We start from the raw sequence: 15,171 nt of genomic DNA on the forward strand, positions 1-15,171 counted from the left end.
TTTTTACAAAAATATTATAACTAATGAATGAATTCAGTAAGGTTTCAGGATGCAAAATCAATATTCAAAATTGTTGCATTTCTATACACTAATAATGAAATACTAGAACCCCAAATCAAAAGAACAGTACCATTCAAAATTTCATCAAAAAGAATAAGCTACTAAAAAAAAAAGAATAAGCTACCTAGGAATAGTTGTTTTTTTTTAAACAGGAATAAATTTAACTAAGGAGATGAAAGACCTGTACGTTGAAAACTGTAGAACACTGATGAAAGAAATTAAAGGAGATACAAATAAATGGAAAGACATTCTGTGCTTATGAATTGAGAAAATTAATATTGTTAAAATGTGCATATTACCCAATGCAATTAACAGATTCAATGCAATCCCTATTAAAATTTCCATGACTTTTTTTTTTACAGAACTAGAACAAATAATTCTAAAATTCATATGGAACCGTGAAAGAAACTGAATAACCAAAGAGATCTTTAGAAGGAAGAACAAAGCTATATGATATTGGCATGAAAACAGACACATAAATCAGTGAAACAGAATAGAGAGCTCAGAAATAAACCCACATGTATATGGTCAATTAATCTACAATAAAGGAGATAAGAATATACAACAGGGAAAAGACAGTTTGTTTAGTAAATGGTGTTAGGAAAACTGGCCAACTAATTACAAACAAATTAAAATGAACCATTATCCTACACTATATGCAAAAGTTAAAATAGATTAAAGACTTGAACCTAAGACCTGAAACCGTAAAATTTCTAGAAGAAAACATAGGCAGTAAGTTCTTTGACATTGGTCCTAGCAATGGTTTTTTGAATCGACTCCAAAGGCAAAGGAAACAAATGGGACTATATCAAACTAAAAAGCTTCTGCAGAGTCAAAGAAACCATCAACAATAAAAGGTAACTTACTGAGTGGGAAATGTTTGCAACCATATGTTCGATAAGGGATTGGTATCCAAAATATATAAAGAACTCATACATCTCAATAACAATGAAATAAAAAATACAATTTAAAAGTGGGCAGAGGACCTAAATAGATATTTTCCAAAGAAGATATACAGATGGACAACAGGTGCATGAAAAGATACTCAATATCATTAATCATCAGGGAGATGCAAATCAAAACCACAAGATATCACCTTACATCTGTTAGAATGGCGATATAAAAAAAGATAAGGAACAAGTGTTGGCTAATATATGGAGAAAAAGGAACCTTCGTGCAATGTTGGTGGGAATGTAAATTGGTGCAGCCACTATGGAAAACAATATGAAGGTTCCTCAAAAAGTTAAAAATAGAATTACTATACGATCCGGCAATTTCACTGCTATCTATCTGAAGAAAACAAAAACACTAACACAAAAAGATATAAGCACCATTATGTTTATTGCAGCATTATTTGCAATAACTGAATATGGAAGTAAAATGTATTCATCCATAGACAAATGAAAAAGTAGATGTGGTATGTATACATGATGGAATACTATTCGGCCAAAAAAAACTTATCATTTGCAACAACATGGATGGACCTTGAGGGTATTATGCCAAGTGATATAAGTCAGTCAGAGAAAGACAGATATCAAATGATTTCTCTTGTATGTGGAATCTAAAAAGCAAAACAAACTAAACAAAACTCAGACTCATAGATACAGAGCACAAGTTGGTGGTTGCCAGAAAGTATGGGTGAAGGAGATCAAGAAGTACAAACTTCTAGTTATAAATTAAATGGCATGGGGATATAAACCATAGAAAATATAGTCACTAACATTGTATTAATTTTTTGTGGTGGCAGATGGTAACTATACTTATTGTGGTGAATATTTCCAGTGAATACAGATGTCAGATCACCATGTTATACACCTAAAACTAATATAATAATGTATGTCAGTTGTATCTCAAAAATAACCAAGTCTCTAAAAACAGAAAATAATTTTATTCCCATGGCAGGAAGTCTAATTCCTTTCATTTTATCTCCTAACATAAACAAAGAAAACTACTAAGAAATCATTAAAAAGTTGATGCAAAAACAAAACCCCTTTTGAATATATGAGCTATATCACTTTATTCTCCAAGTACTTGCTAAGGTCCCAGGTACCCAAGACAGAGCCAGGTGCAGGAAAATAATTCATACAAAGAGTTATTGTAATGCTAGTAAAAAGGCAATTGAGGCTTTCTGAAGCCATATTGCTACGAATTTAAAAAAAAAAAAAAAAAAACTTAACCTGTGTGCTTTTGAATAGAAGAAAGAATTTTGTTTGTGGGCATTGGCATGATTGTTCTATGTAAAATGTGGAGATTGCACAACTCTAATATAGAAAAGAAAATGTGTAAGCAAGCCATATTCTAACCTTGAATATGTGGTTGCTTTTAATGACACAGTGCATCAAGATCAAGAGAAGGTGCCCTCAGCAGACGAAAGACTTTCCAAACTGAAAAAGCTTCACTTATATTTAAAATATATTGCATTTCACATGATTTCTGAAGAACACTTGGTTCTTCTAGTTATAACCTTGCTTCATTTCTGTCATCATGTGTCAAGTAACTGACTCACCTCATATGCTTCCCTGGGAGGTGTTTTCTGTGGAAAGGCTGGGAGAAACAGGTGGAGGAAGGTATTTCTTGGTGTCTTATTACAAACCCACTAGGTGTCACTGCTTTCAGTGGGACTCGGGAAAGGAAACTGTCAGAGGACATGTCTGTGTCTTGGCAAAAAAGTAGACTTTCATGGCATCTTGACTTTTAACCTCTAAAATACTAAGAGAACTGCTTAGGACACTTTCTCGTGTTTATTTGTGTCTGTGGTTCCATTATCTTGATTTTTTTCCAAGATTGAGTTCTGCAGTATTTATATTTGAATCTTATTTTGTTCAGAAATAGTTTGTTGAAGCTATTCTAAAGTATCCACCTTAACTTTTTAAATACACAATGGAATTATTAAAGGCATTTGAGTACTTTGGTAACTCAGTACACATTCATAAGGTTTCATCTCACAACGTTTGCAAGGTGCTTTAGAGAAGAGATGCCACAGGCTTTCGTGCCGGTGGTATGGAAGCGATTTTCTTCTTTCTTCTTATTATCCTGCCTCTCATTCTGTCTTCTTTTACTCTTCTTGCTCTTCTTTTCTCTCTCCCAGTTTCATGAAAATTCATTTATCTGTGACATTTAAAGACTCTGTCTGAGAGGTGTCTGGAGCTATGGCTGGCTGTGTACATCAATAGTTTCTTGGAACCTGGCACTCTGTCAATATTTGGGGGCCTCGGTAACCGCACTTATATGCACTGCCTGCCAGCCATCACTATCTTCGTGTCTCAGTAACGAGTCTGAATGAATGGATATTAGCATGTCAACTTCTTTCACAACTGGCAACACTTTGTTGACAGTATATGGACATTTTGCATTTGCCTGCCGCACCTTTGTGTTTGTGTGCTTCTTTTATATGATGTCATTTTCATCTCCATGTACAAAAATAGGAATCTCTAAAACAGACTTTTATGAAACTGAAATAAATGGCATCATTGTATGATCTCGGTTTGGTGGCTTTTATAGGATATAACTATATGCATAGGCAACACAGTCTTGATTATATCCTGGGTATTTCTTTCTTGGGTCATATTTGGACCAAAATTGTTCTTGCTATTTTAGGGTAGAAATATATATGTTGAGACTTCATAGGTGACGTCTCAATAGTTCATGTATGCACCTCATGTGGTAGAGATTTAGCTACATAAGGAAAAAATATTATTAGGTTGGAGAGAGAAGATTATCCTCTGAAACAAAAACAGTTTACATTTTCAAACATTTCTCAGTTATCCTTTCTACTCATCAGTAGAATGGCCCATTTATAAATTAAATCATTGAAGTGTTATGATGTCAACTTTCCTATGTACTGCCCTAGATAATAGCATTATGGCCTTTTGAAGTTTGTAAGAGAGACCAATAGCAGAGCAACATTTTAGTTTGCTAAAGTATTGTGTGCTCTCAACCCATGTATAATCATTACCATATCCTATGTGGGAATATATCAGAAATCTGGACTTTAAAGAAACATGGAAGGTGAGGGTTTACCAGCAACCAGTCTTACCTTGAAGATCTGCATCCAACCTAGGATAAGTCCAGAAGGATTTTCAAGCTTCAGGTCATGCTCAGATTAAATAATCCAGGTTTCCTATATCCCAGGGACTATTCTGAAACTATTAATGGTTTTGGATGGAATAATATTAACTGCCGCTTCCTTGGACTCATTACACCAGTAATAATTCCTAAGATGAATGAGTTCACCCAAGCTTTGTTTCATTCATTGATCTTTCCCATTCTGGATTTTCAGTTCAGGTCCCTAACATATGAGTACTTGCTTTCATGTAGGATCTTCTATATACCATGGCAAATTTTCTTGTTAGGGCTGAAAAAAAAAAAAAAAGTACCTAATGAACAGTATCAATTCAGTTCTGGTACAAATGAACACAAACTCAGGACTTCTAGGGCCCTTAGTTATATTTCAGAAAAGGAGATAACACATATTTATTTGCTTCATAATATGAATCATATGTAAGGCTAAAAGTTTGTTTCATCGGCTATAAATGCTGCTTCCAGATTTTATGTTATGTCATAATATGTAAATCGTTGTTTAAGTCCAATCAGTCATCATCTTTGATAGGATGAAGTCCTTTTGGGGGTGTCATATTAAACTAGACACACGAATAGGCAAAGAAATGTCACAAGGACTCCAACCACCAAAAGTCATCTGACAGTATAAGAACAGGTCTTGAATTCAAAAAGGAAAAAATAGGCACAAGGATTGAGAGAACAGGAAAAAGGAAAGCATAGGTATACATGGATTTGTAATATGGCCTGCATCAAGGACTTTAGTATTTTCCTTCATAATTCATTTACAAAAACATATATAGTAACATGTATGGGTCCTAATAAAGAAATAAACATGCTCTCCTGCCTTCATCTGTACTTAGATTGTTTTTGTGATCCCATAGAAAAGGGGGAATATCCAATATATGGCAATAATCATAAGATTTTTAAACTGCCAAAACCTCAAGATTTAGTAGAGCACATTTTCAGCACCTTCCATGAACAAATTAGAAACATATCTATTACTATCAGTAAGACTTATCTGCTGGGCTAAGAACTTAACCTCCTCTTGCTGTGGATTTAGAATTTTATGAATATATATTATAACTGTTGTTTATTATATACTGTTTGTTTAATGTTAGACACTAATCCTTTCTGGAACAGAGGAAGAAACCAGAATAAAATGAGAACATAGAATCATCCTGCAGAATTTATAGCTAAGGACAGAAGGAATTTTGTTTTCTTTTGGATCCCTTTAGACACACTTTGGAACTGTAGTTGAAATTTGATGGGCTGCAATTTAACCATCTCTTTCTGTTAATACTAAAACGTTCTCTTAACTAAAGCAGGAAAGTTATGGGTTCTTCTTTCTTAGAAATCCTAGCAACTTCTTCAGCTCTTTCTTCGCTAATATATATTTCGTCTACTGATCACAGAATGAAGTGACAGAACTGAGGACCATAGGATGGAGGTACTGAGGAAATAACCTCTGATCCCACGTCAGCAGGGAAGGCACATAAATTGACTCTTCAGCGTTAGCTACCCCTGGCAGAAAAGAAGTAGCTGCCTGACTGGATGGCTGATAAGCAACAGAATACTTGAAGGGGTTGTTTACAAGGTATCTTAACATAAGGTGAAATATACTATTGTCATGAGGATGAGGTATGTTGGAGATGAGATATGTTGAGCTGCCACTCAAAGAGAGACTCACGATCCCAACCCCAAATGGCACAAGAGGTCAATGGCCTATCTAGCTCTGGTTTTGTTATGACCCCATCTCCGGGACATTTTTACTCAGAAATCTGTCTCCCTCTATTTTTTAGCCAGCAAATTATTATTCTTATTCTTAGTTTATGAATGACTGAATGATTTATATAATGATTACTACCTTGACCTTCCTAAAAGTCTATTTGCTAACTTTCAACTTAAAAAGACCCCAAGTAAGAAGTGTTATTATTACTAAACCAGTGCTTTTTAGGACTCAGCTCCAGATCTAGCATAAAGAAAAGTGAATACTGAATTTTGGATGTGCATACAACAGAATGGGGGCTATTGCCTTTGTTCTTTTTGAAAAAAAAAAAAAATGAGCTTATGCTTCCATATGCTTCTCTATAATCAAAGCCCTCTTTTCCCCAATAATTACCAAGTATATACTTTTAAGTTTCTACTCATGTAATAGTGACCAGAAAGCTACCTGCTTAACTAGCAGTCATGGATCCAGTGACCATTTATGTGTCCAGAAGTAATGAATGTTTGATTTTGTACGTTACTCTCATAGAATTGTATGCTGGGAATAGACTAGATTAGGGCTTAGACTAATAGATTAAGTCAATTGTAACAGGTATAAGAATAGATTATCCCGTTAGAAAATATACACCATAGACTTTTTAAAAAAGATTTTATTTATTTTTTTTTGACAGAGAGAGACAGCGAGAGAGGAAAAAGAAGCAGGGGGAGTAGGAGAGGGAGAAGCAGGCCTCCCACTGAGCAGGGAGCCGGATGCAGGGCTTGATCCCAGGACCCTGGGATCATGACCTGAGCCCAAGGCAGATGCCTAATGACTGAGCCACTCAGACACCCTTACACCATAGTCTTTTATAGAATAAAATTATATAAAAACAATAGGCTCATCAAAAATTGAGAATAAGGGTCACCTGGGTGGCTCAGTGGGTTAAAGCCTCTGCCTTTGGCTCAGGGCATGATCCCAGGGTCCTGGGATCGAGCCCCGCATCGGGTTCTCTGCTCAGTGGGGAGCCTGCTTCCTCCTCTCTCTCTGCCTGCCTCTCTGCCTACTTGTGATCTCTCTGTCAAATACATTAATTAATTAAATCTTTTTTAAAAATTGAGGATAGGTTGGGTAAAAGGATAGGTAGGACAAAATATTTTAGAGGAGGATTCTCTAGAAATTTAATAAATAAGCTGCTTGTTAAAAACATTGTCATATTTTTATTTAATATAATTTAAAAGCAAGATCAATATAGAAAATCAGACTCCTGGCCAGAAGTGGTACTCTGTGGCCAATGACCCAGGAAGGTTGCTGTTAGGCTCTAATTCATCTTACGGGTGATGACACTTTCACATCTATCTTCATTGTCCTCTCTGCCAAAATGAAACTCACTATTTGGGAAACTGTACCTGAAAACAACAATTTTAATATTTCTATCTGCAAGTTACTAACATGGAATCTAACTTCCATGCAAGGAAATATCCCAGGCAAACCCTGGTAAACTGATTTGCCAATCATCTGACAATGCTAAAACAGTAGGTAATAACCAACACAATGCCATTTTAATATGTTTTCTTTCTTGGCCCAATGAGAGTTCTGGTGAACTAAGGCAAAAGTAGAGTTATGGTCTCACTCCACTTAACTAGCAGAGCTTTGAATTTTGTCTCAAATGACAATCAATTGATCAAATTTCTAATCTATTTATCTGGTACTAAGCACTTCAGAATCTTAAGGAAATGTTTATTAGGGGACCAGTCAATATGGAGAAATGTAGAAATGGTATGCCATTGCCTGGATTCTGGTCTTTGATTACCTTGATTATCTAGACACGTTTTCCAAAAGAACAAATTCAGTGTGGTCTATATTATCATTAGCAGCATTTTGATATGTCAAAAAAAACTATTTTAATTTAAAATTATATTTTAAGAAGGAGTAAGCAGGGAAAAATGTTGCAAAATCACATTAACACCAGGACACCAGAGATTCTGAATAGTTGTAAATCACTATTTTAGATGTTGAGGACAGGGAATACATGCTTTCAAAATACGGTGCTTTTATGCACAGTGGCCAAATAGCAATAATTTGAGACTTCAGAGAAAGGGCAATCATTTGAAATAAACACTCAGTAAAACAGTAAATAAATATAATGTCAGTAAATCATGATTAATGTTAGCATTCTTCACAGGAGGGAAAGCAAACCTCCCAAGTGGCAGTTCATTCCACTTCTCCATCACCACATATAAATATATATAGAGAGAGAATTTCATAATAACTGTACTAGCTTGCCTATGTTAATAGCTGCTGAACTAATACCACACACCTGAATATACATATCGATGTTGCTTAATTTTTGTGGAACATTTTTCTCTCTCCACAAACTAAAGAGTCTGCAAGGGAAGGCATATTACTGTGTTTCTTCTGAACCTTCTTCTAAGTCTTGTATTTTCCATTACCCATGATGGTTTGGTAAATGTCAATGATGGACTGAAAATAAAGAACGACTAGCTCTGTGGGCAAAATAGCATCTAGAAGTAGAACATAGAAAGTTAATCAAGAGTGTGAAAGGCAAAACAGAAATTTAAAAATAGTGGTAATAGTGAAATGTGTAAGAAGCATGCAGAATATAGACATTTCTACTATTTCCTCTGAGCATAGGTCAGACACTTAATCATGCTTGTTCTGGATTCACTAAAATTTGAATGAGCATCTTAGAGAGAAAGAGTTATAAAACACCCTCCCAATAAAATTTAAATTTAACATTTTGAGAAAAAGTTCTTTAAGGAAAAGTCAAAGACACGGAGACTTTTTTACTCATCTTAGAAAAAGGAAGGTTGAGATACTGGGCTAATGCCAGTTTTTAAGCAAGCTAAGGGAAATAGGAAATGAGACCTTCTCTTTTGTCTTCACTGAGGGCTATAGTAATAAAATATGCTTATCTTGTGATAGAAAAATCTATAGGTTTGTTAATCACGTAGCGTCTTGATAATGAGGCCTCTGAATACTGAAAGGGAAGTTGTGAGACTGTCTCCTGTGAAGCTCTTTTGTTTAAACCAGATAGATTCACATCTTCCTGGAAGGGTCTACATGGTGGTTCACATTTTTCAGGAGTTTCTTCTCTCTCTCTCTCTGTCTTTTAGAGAGAGATAGTCTAATGCAGGTTCCACACTGGGTGTGATTTGATCTCACAACTCTGAGATCATGACCTGAGCCAAAATCAAGAGTCAGAAGCTTAACCTACTGAGCCACTCAGGTGCCCCAACTTCTCTCTCTTTTTTAAAGTCGCCGTTACTCACAGGCAAAAACTGCTGGAAGCTACAGATTTCTAAATATGCTTGGCATATGTGAAAGCAATAGCAATGCCACCAAGGTTTTAGTGGACAATTCTCAGGAATCACAGGATGTTAGCCTTTGTTACATGTGGTCACATATGTAGCTATCACACTATGTTCTGATCATTTCCTATAACACCTGCTTTACTACAAACTTGGAACTGTGGGTACAGCTGCTGAAAAAAATTTGCTTGTGAACAAAGAGATTAGAGCATATTGTTCAGTGTTCTATAAAAAGTTATAAAATTTTAGTGGAAAAGTTATCGCACTTCACCCTCTGCTTGTTGCTGTCAGTTCTCAAAGTCAAACCCATTACCATTGAACTTACACCATTCCCTTCCTACTGTACTAAGTGAAATGTTTTTGATTCATCCCCCCCAAACATGAAGCCAGTAAGTGTTGGTGGTGTTTGCTATGAAAAAATGTAGAGGCCCTTGCAATTAGGGAAAAGACATCCTCAGTTAGAAAAAAGGGGGGAAAAATCTGCCATACTCTTTCTACTTGCCTAGCACTCATCTAGGTACTGGAGGGACACGGGTAACTAAGTTTCCATCAGGAAAGAGTGCTCACAAACTAGTGAGAGAAACAAACATGTAAACAGGTAACTGATACAAAGAGGTATATATTGGAGTAAAGGCATGTGCAAGGTACTGTGTAGATTTGCCTGGGACAATTCTGGCTTGTGACTATGGTCTTGATATAATTATTCACAGGGACCTTTCACAAAATATGTCCTGGTTGGACAATAAATTATATGGTTACCCTATAAATAGCTATAACCGTCAAATCTGCCTGAGGTTGTCTGGCAAGATCTTCCACAAATTAGGACAGAAAATCAGAGATTAAGAATTCTTTGCCACACATGTTGTCTACATCCAAATGGAAATGAAAAACTTAGTAGACTGACTGGCTTTCATTTCTTCCGGCATTTTCGGAGGGATAGAGTGGGAATTTAACTCTTGTGGGGTGAGGAGAAAAGGACAAAGCAGGGCAATCTAAACCCATTTACCGGTATATGATATGTACAAGGGGCGTCTTTAAGTAAGCCATTAAATTATGGATCCCATGAAGCTCTGAGGATTGAAAAGTGGTATGAGAAAAGACTAGAAGCCATGGAGGGAGTTTTAGAAAGACAACTTAAGGTTCAACATAAGGAACCTTATTTTGTACAGAAGGGTTCTAAAGCAGTGTGGGATTGCCTGTGAGGCTGAGAGCCCTATGCCCCTGTTGGTGTGCCATAAAGGCTGAATGGCCACCGTGAGCAAGCTCAGGCACTAGGTAAAAACTCAGGCCACTGGTTATTTAATTGCTGAGCCTATTATTTTACATTATGCAAAGGGTCTTTTTGAGTAGCTTTTAAGAAAGAACCCTATGCTGGGGAAAATGCCTAGAAGCTAAAACAACAATAACAACAACAAAAAGGTAGAAATATCATTAAAAAAACAAACAGAACAGTTTGTGTGAGCTGAAGGCTCTTATGACCCACTCTGAACACACACTAAAAAGAGACCAGGAAATGTCAATACAGATCTCACTGAGCTTATTCTTTGCCACTCTTTCAAGCAAAGCAGCTTTTAGACACATAATATTCAGAAGACACACCTCCTTCAGAGGTCCCTACATCTTGGACACATACTCACTTGAAGATGGAGTTGCCAAGAAGTCTCTTCACCAGTTTGATTTGCGTAGTTCCGAGTTGCGTAGGAATGGGACCTGTGGCAAAGCTATCATTAAAAAGAAACAAGCAGAAGACTGAACAAAGGATACATTCTGTGCAAAGTTTGAAGTTTATACTGTCTCAGCGATCCTTGTCATGGTAAGAAAGATGTCCAGCCCTTCTCCTAAAAAGAGTAGCAGAAAGTAACAAAAGGAGGCTCCCTGGAGGTAACATGGGAGCAAAGAGTAGGGGGAACAAAAGACTGTACACCTGAAGACAGAGAAAGGGTTTGGCATGGACACAGGAGATGCGGCCAGACACCCTGCATTCACAGCAAAGATGCGTGACTAGGTCGGAATCACTTTCACCTCTTCCCCAGGGTATGCAAGTAGGAATAGGTCAGGCTGGGGCAAAAGGAATGATATCTTCACGAGGCTCAGCTTTCCCAGGGGCCTAAGAAAGGTGGCAATACAGCTAGAGCCAGAATATTCTCACTGGTCCTTTTATATGAAATCTTGAATATCTGCATTTACAGATTAAAATGTTTTCCAGTATACCAGAGAAAGAAAAGACTTTTGAAGGCAGTGGAAATGACTTTAGTTCTCCAGTGGTTAAGAGTGTAAGGGCTTAAGAGTGAGGAAAGCTAGTTTCAAATCTCGGCTACTTAACAGATTTATGGTAACGTATTTAAATTTCTCCAAGTCTTAATTTCCACATGTTAAAAAAAAATGATAATGCATATACCATTGAGTTCATGTGAAGGCTATATTAAACATGTAAATTGTGTAACACAGGTAGTGTCTGGCAAATAGTTATTGACAATAAAATTTTTATTTAGTGAGGACTGTTATCTATTTCCATAACATTGTCTGGTCAGATATACCAAGCTCTGCCTCATTCTACATCATTACTTCCCATCTGATCCTTGACATTCCACACTATTTCAGCTTTGACCTACCTCCCCAGATACTGTGGTATTCTCTCTGCTTCAAAACGTCATGCTTCTGTGTTCTTTGAAAAGTCTACCTGTAATTATTCATAAATTCAGTACTAACAGTGTGCAAATATTTTAAATCATAAAAAATACATGGCTTTTAGGAAATACTATTCTTGTTCTTGAACTCTGAAGGTACTCTTCATCTCTGATAATATTGACCCTGAGCCCAATTCATGTTGAGTGAACAAGGTATTATTATTTTATCCCTCTTCCTAAGAGGTTAAAATGACTCACCAAAAGTCACTCCATGATCTCAGATGACGAATCGAATGAATCAGTCTTGAAATCTTGACCTAAAATGGAGACCCTGCCAGGGGTCTCCATTTACTGAGAAAAAGTCAGCCTAGAGAAGATGATCCCCAGTAAATTTTATATTATATTACTTTTTTTTTAACCACATGCTTAAAATGTTTTCTGGATTTGGATTGACCCTGTGATTACCCACAGAATACAAGGAGAAAGCTGTATAAGTTCCCTTCTCAACAATTAAAGCAGTCCTTGTCACCAAAACTATCATATGTTAGATCACATGTCAGTGTGTGTGACATAGTCATGCCTTGGCTTCTCAGGATCCACTCATTACAAGTGAATTTATGTGCCTTGAAGCATATGGCCTTGATATATGATCCCGGAGCAAAAGAGCAAGGTATTTCAAGCTGGCCGCAATTTTATTGACTCTCACAGGCTTGCTTTGTAGTCATTCCAATAAACTAGACGAGAAATTTCTGATGCTCCAAGCTATCCAGTCTGCAGGACTCCATTTCATGATTCAGAGTCCAACTAAACAACTCAAGAGTGCTTTTGTGTGACACTGTGACCACAGGAATAAATAATTGCTTAGTAATTCTCTTTGAGGCAGAAAATTCTAAACATGGAGGAACCATTTCCCCTTAATGGGAGCCAGAAATCCTGTAAGTGCTTGAAATGGCATTCACAAGTCTGAATGGTAAACAGATAAAAACAGGAGCGCACCAGTTGCACAAATGACTTGCTTGTCACAAACTTGTCATTGCAGTAATCTAACATTTCTTTCACAGAGCCCGATGGAAAGGATGGAACAAACAGGCCCTGCTGACGTTTTGGCTCTGCTAAGCCTTCCTCGGAGCTAAAGCATCTGCAGCATCTTCCTGTTCTAGACCCTTTATCTGCTGAAGTTAGCTGATACTGTACATGTCAAAGAAATGTTTGACTATTGCATTAACAAGTTGATGACAAGCAAGTTATTCCTGCAACTGAAATACTGCTGCTTTTAGCAGGCTGCCATCTTGACCTTCATCTTCTCCTACAGAAGAACCCTAACAGAACAGAGCACTAGGGAGATACCAGTATTGCTGCCCTAGGCTGTCCAGATAAACAGGGACCACCTGTTTGGAACGTGGGCACCTTGGAATAGGGGACGCACCAGGCAATTCCATTTGGGCTATGGATAAGATTTCCCAGTAAAACATAAACATTGCAAATACATGCCACTGTCCCAAGGATTCTCTTGCTGGAATAAAGGGAGCTGCACAGTAATTCATTTTCTGCTGCACCTCCTTCATTCTCCACACACGTGGGGGGACCCGTATATACTTTATAAAATGTTAATAGCTGGGAAAGTTAATGAAAAGTGTATACCAGCTTCAAACCTCATTTTTGCCAGTTCTTGGAGTTCCTCCCATCAGCAGCCTCTTTCCTAACCTCCTCCTCATTCAGGATAGCATCTGGATCCCTCTACACCTTGTCAGAGCCATGCTCTTGTCCCTGAAAAGTCAGGTAGGTCCATTGGCCTCCTCACAGAAACCTTCGAGAGCCCTAAGACTCTACCGCTTCATCTCCAACCTCAGCTGCCAGCAGGGAGTGCTCATACGCTGTGCAACTTCCAATTCTTGCCTTGCTGTTTGAGTAGCCCTCCTCCCTTGGGGACCCACCCTTGGTGTTCCTGGAGTGTGCAGTGTGGTGGGTGCCAGGCTTATCTGCATGCAGAGCTAAGCTGGAGCCTGTAACAGGAGCCTGGCCTGTTGGGCCAGATTATTCTGCCTCCACTGGTGCCATGGGCATATCAGCACTGGGAACAATGGAGACTTCACCCTAGGACTCTGGCCTTTCATAAAGTTGAGCGTCTCTTACTCATCAAGGTGTCAGGTGCCCCGTAATTTTTTTAGACCCTCGGTTAAAGGTTCATTGATATTGTCTTGTCTGGCTTAAATATTGACGAGAAAACCTTGCATTCTCAGACTTATTTTCTGCTGTTGCCTCAGGTGCTTTCATTTTTAAAAAGTCTTGTGTAAAAATCGTTATCATAGTTTAGCCGTGAGAACCCATATTTCTTGCCAAAGTAGTGACGGGACTTACCTTGCTTTTCGATTTGGCAGACTGACCACAGTACTGTCTCCCAGATGAAATGCTCTACTCCCATCCCAAATATCTCACCCTGCAATCTATACCTCTGCTTTGTTACCTCAGAAGACAGGTGGGAAGGGTATGAGAGAGGGTCCTGTGTTTTCCACAGTTAAGGATATTACCCCTGGAAAAGGAGGTGAAGGTAGTTTGAGGCAGGGCACTTATATTTTCTGTAAAAGAACACATGTAAATGAACTATTTGAAATTTAAATGGAGTTCTAGTGACTTTTTCTTTCTTTTTAAAGTTCTTGATAGGATTTCTGTAATGATTTTGCATTTTATATTTTTAATAGAACTTAAATGGCAAAGAAATAATATGTTATTTTTAATTCAGGAAAAAATAAAAGTCTTTTTTTTTTTTTTTATGGGAACTCTCTTTTTAAATACGCATTAGGGAATAGATAATGGCACCAATAATAAAAAAATGTTCTCTCTTACTAGTCTGAGGGATAGCTGATTAGTGTGTGTGTATGTGTTTTTAGTATGTATTTACTTACATGATTGTCTATTTATTTTAATAAATGAAGGAAAAGAGAAAAAAATTCTAATGCTAAAGTAATTTCATTAGATTCGTAGGGTTTTAGGGCTGGAAAGGAGCTTGATGATAGTTGATGACTTTGTATCACACTCAGGCTTAATATGTGGATACAGAGACCCAAAGATGTTTAATAACATAAACAAAGATAAACAAGTTTGTGGCAGAGCTGGGCCTCAAAATTTCTTTCAAAGAAACAGTCTCATTTGAATAACTTACATTGATGTACTTAAGTCTAATAGGGCATTTGTTTTTGGAGTAATGGGGGTTGCTTCCTGACTAAGCCAGTTTAGGGATATATGTGTTTGAATAGTTTGAAGACATTTATTCCTAAGCCGTATTTTATCTGAGTCTCATAAGGAACCATTACAATTTCAATTAAGATTTTTCTCTTATAAAATTTGAAAGAAACACTTTCCCCATTCCCATTTTGGCACCTGAAAACATATA

The 15,171-nt window shown here is 37.1% G+C and overlaps 1 protein-coding gene across 36 annotated transcripts in view; it reads left to right on the forward strand.

Moving 5' to 3' along the window:
* Positions 1-15,171, forward strand: part of ZBTB20 (zinc finger and BTB domain containing 20) — an 816,455-nt gene that overhangs the window by 543,631 nt on the left and 257,653 nt on the right. The gene's annotated exons all lie outside the window — the stretch shown is intronic.

Source organism: Mustela lutreola, chromosome 2, assembly GCF_030435805.1.
Source record: "Mustela lutreola isolate mMusLut2 chromosome 2, mMusLut2.pri, whole genome shotgun sequence".
NCBI lineage: Eukaryota > Metazoa > Chordata > Mammalia > Carnivora > Mustelidae > Mustela > Mustela lutreola.